The following is a 4602-nucleotide window of genomic DNA, read 5'->3' on the forward strand; positions in this document are numbered from 1 at the left end:
AATACCTAGGTGTGACTCTAACTAAGGAAGTGAAAGATCTGTATGACAAGAACTTCAAACCCCTAAAGAAAGAAATTGAAGAAGATCTCAGAAGATGGTTATTTTCTTTATATTGTTCTGGTTTTAAAAATTTGAAACTACAGAAAAGTATAGAAGAACATAAGTCTTTTCTAATCCAAGTAGATAGCATTAACAATTAAATTACTGTTAGCTCCAGCGAATACCCTCTTTCTTGCGCTTATGATCCCTCATACCTCTATTTCTTTCCCTTATATTTCCCTTACATATTTTACAAAAATGTAATATAGAATTTGTAGGTTTTGTAATCATTTATATCTAGGCTAGACACGTGGAAGTCTTATGTGAAGTGAGTATTAGACACTGTTTATATAATCCATATGAACTAAATTCATATTTTACAAGCAAAGAACTTCTAGTACATTATATTATTTGTTGTTGGTAAACATCAGTCCTTGAAGGGAGGGCAAGCTACTTTGTTTAGATAAATGGGGTATGGTTATGTTAGTAAACACTAAACCCTTCTTCTATCTGAAACAATCATTGTAGAGAATAAAAAAACCAAGCAATCTGTGCAAAATGACTGTACTTTATATCAAGAAGTAAGATGTTCTTCCCTGTAAATACTGTTGGAGAGGAGAAGAGTATCAAAACAGAATTTACAACACAGCCCCACTACACCACCCGTATGAATGTAATATTAGATCTCTACAGTAGGGTAATATGAATAGTCCCATAAATGCAGAGTAATGTTACATCGTATGCACATATTAATGTAGCAATGTGGAGAGCAGAAAGGAGGAAGCTGAAAGTCAAAGACATTGATACATTTCAGTTATCAACATAATGTGACCTGATGTGTGCAAGAACAGGTCTTTCTTCTGTGTTACCTTATTTTAAATCTTATGGAAAAATTATGTATCTGTGAGAGGAGAAACCACGTAGTATTATATTTGTTACATGTAATACCACAATGTACCTCTAGTACTTAAAATATCTCTGGACAAAAGTCTTGTATTAAATGTTTGTGTAATGAATATAACACATTCTTAGCACCCTCATGAGTCAGGAAGTAGCCCAGGTTGTCTCCAAAATTAACATATTTGTGTCTTTGAAATTATTTTTATTTAATTATAATACGATAATAAACATACAATAAAAGTATTTATTGGGACTACTTTCTACAACACAACATAGTGTGTGCAAAGGAAAAAAAATCTTGTTCTTTCCTACAAGGAACAGATTTCCCAATTAATATATGTGTCTGGTGTGCGAATAATGTAAGTTTGAAAAAAAAAGTAAAAAGATTTAGTTAGACAAAACAGAGCTCGTAGGATGCACTAGGTCAATTTCTTGTCTTGCTCCCAATTACTGGGAACTTAACCTCATGCTAGGAATACACAACTGTTCTATCAGGTTGCTTAAGGTGGATAGTTTTAAATATGTGTTAGAGAAACCCATCTAAGACTCCAAGGAAATTCTGGCTGAACTCTGTGTTAATTGAGCTTCTAAATCCACAAAGGTGGATAATGTAAATCTACAGATCTAAAAAGAAAGGTACAACACGAGCTAACCTTAAGCGAAGACACCCAAGGGTGCTTAGAGTGCAAATAGGAAGAGTCAGAGGTTACGGAGTCCATTCTTACCTGGTAATTCACTGTTATTTCCCTGGCTAATTGAGGTGAGTGGACTGAAAATGAAGAAGGATAAAGTAGCAACCTTTCTGAATTCTTATTCAAAATCCTAAGATGAAAATTCCTAAGAAGTCATTGGTTGTATTTCATGTGTTTCATAGCATATCACAACTTTTAAAAACCTACGACTATAAATTATTTCACGGTGCTCTTTAGCCTCTGCCCTGTCTCCCGTCGTCAAGGGAAATGTCCTTCCCACTTCTGTTTTTATATGAACTTGCAATGGAGTATCCTTTACATATATATATATTATTCAGTCATTAGAAGGGACTAATATCTGAGTAAAGAATGTAATTTCTTAAGAGCTACAGGAAGCAAGCTGAGGTTGCAGCTTCAAGCATAGTTAACAAAGAAAACAAACTCACAGGAGAGACGTTGATAAAATAATTGCAGTAAGAAAGAAAAGTGTCAGTGCTGTGACATTCTTTAGCATCCCAGAGGCAACAAGGTCAAACAGACTCTTAGGCAAAGCATATTATTGGAATTTCCTGAAAGTTCAAAGCTAATAGTTATAAGTCAATGCTGAAGAATTTCATATATTCTACATCTAGATACATTTGTGCATCTTTAGATATGAGTGTATCAAATTGAGTGATTTTTTCCCCCTCATATATGTCTTAGAATTGGTTTCTATTGCTAAGAAGAAACACCTTGAACAAAGCAACTTGAAGAGGAAAGGGTTGAAGGGTTGATTTGGCTTCTACTTCCACAGCAGTGCAGGAACCTGGAAGCAGGAGCTGATGCAGGGGCCATAGAGTAGTGCTGCTTACACATGGCTGGTTTGGCCTGCTTTCTTATAGAACCCAGGACCATCAGTCCAGGGATGGCGCCACCCACAATGGACTTGGACCTCCCTCAGTGATGTCTAGTTAAGTCCATGCCTGACAGCAGGGTCTTAAGGAGGCATTTTCTCAACTGAGAATTCATCCTCTCTGATGACTCTATCTTATGTCAAGTTGCCAGTACAGATATCCTGCTTCAGTGCTTTAATCTCTCAAGAAACCTGTCCATTCTATCTACTGGGAGTAAAAGTTCAGTTATGAACTCTCTGGAGGATACGGGACACAGTCCTGAGATTTTTCTCATTATGAACTACAGTGATAACTGTGATGCTTGGCTTTGATTTTCAACATTAGAATTTAGGGAACAATCCTCTGGGCTTGTCTGTGAAGGAGGTTCTATACTATGTTAACTAGGTGGGAAGACCTACTCTAAACACTGGACAGGGGTCACTGTCCCATGAACTGGGGTCTCAGGATGAATGAAAAGAGAATGGAAGATGTAGCAATGTTGCCTGTAGTATTAAAAATTATTACCACCTTTGCCCAGGAAGGCGACCATGCTACCAACCCCTCCCTTTTGTTCCACCCAGCTCAGTTCTGGGATCAGCCACTGCCAGCCCTGGCCCAGCTTCTCTTTCCACCTGCCTTTGCTCTGGGAGGTCTCACTACCAGCCCACTCCTGAGATCCTTGAATCCACCAATAAAAGACATACACCCAGCTAAACTTTGCCTGCTAAGCACATTTGTTGGGTGCAGATATCTCCTGCCTAGAAAAGTATGCCTTTACCCATTTATCATTTCTGTCTCTCCTCCACATCCTTGGCCACCTACCCACAGTGGAGGCTGTAGGCCCTAGCTCTCCCTGAGGCCTTACATGATGACTACATTGCTTTTTCTCCAAGGCATGACATAAAAGCCTCTCCCCTTCCTTTTCATCTCCCTCTTGCTCCTGGGACTCGGAAGTCCAACCTATACCTTCTGCCCAACAATTGGCCCCCTGCCTTCTTTATTGACAAATCAAGGACCAATTGGGAATCAGGATTTTAACCTCAGGACTTCCTAACATCATTCATCTCATTATCTTTCTTGACTATGGATCCAGTGTGACTAGCTTTCTGACTCTCCTCACATCATAATTTCTCTGTGGTGAAGGATTATGATTCCAAACTGTGAGCCAGAATAAAAATTTACTCTGTCAATTGTTTTTGTCAGGCATTTGAGTGTGTCAATATGATCAAATGCAACTAATGCAAAAATTAATAAGTAAAATTTACTAATAAAATATGAAGCTACAATGACTGAGTATCTGACTTTGGAGAAAGGACAGAATAATAGTTTTTCTTCTTCTTCATTTGTAGTTACACCATAAACATTCTTGCAACTCTACTTGTCAATCGACATTGTTAAACCCAATAATACCAATCTCCTCTGATGATTTCATAACAACCAGCACAGCAGCATATCATTGCCCAGGCAGGCAACAATGGCACCTGTCAGGGAGGTAACTAATGGTAACTAATTTGACTCAAGGGTTCTCAGTAGATGATAGTTCATATCTGGCATGGTAAATCCAGCCAACTTCCCATGGCTGGGTAAGCTTGTAAGCCCAAGAGAAACATCTACTACTGCCACTATCCTCAACCAATATAATTCCTAACTAAAGAACTAAGGAACATAGCCAGACAAGAAACTGGTAATATCTCCCAGCCGAACCTCACCCCTGATTTTTTCCCAGAAGTTCTGTTTCCTAAAATTTCCTACAAAGTATTCATTATGCACACTCTCTGAGAAAATTTCATATTTCATACAGGTGTTGAACACATCAAACATGCAAACTAATTTAATAAACTAGAATTTAACTCCCATGCTGGGTTTTTATTGGCATACACAAATACTGCTTTTGAACAACTAGCAAATGTGTTATTATGGAGGAATATTTAGCAAAACAAAAGGTGAAAATTGAGGTGGGCTAGGGAGGTGGGGGAAATCCAGGAGTACAATTACCAAGATAACAGAAGATGAATATAGATTTTTAAACTTATTTTATTAGATATTTTCTTCATTTACATTTCAAATGCTATCCCGAATGTCCCCTATACCCTTCCCCC

The sequence above is a fragment of the Mus pahari genome, chromosome 5 (genome assembly GCF_900095145.1).
Source record: "Mus pahari chromosome 5, PAHARI_EIJ_v1.1, whole genome shotgun sequence".
NCBI lineage: Eukaryota > Metazoa > Chordata > Mammalia > Rodentia > Muridae > Mus > Mus pahari.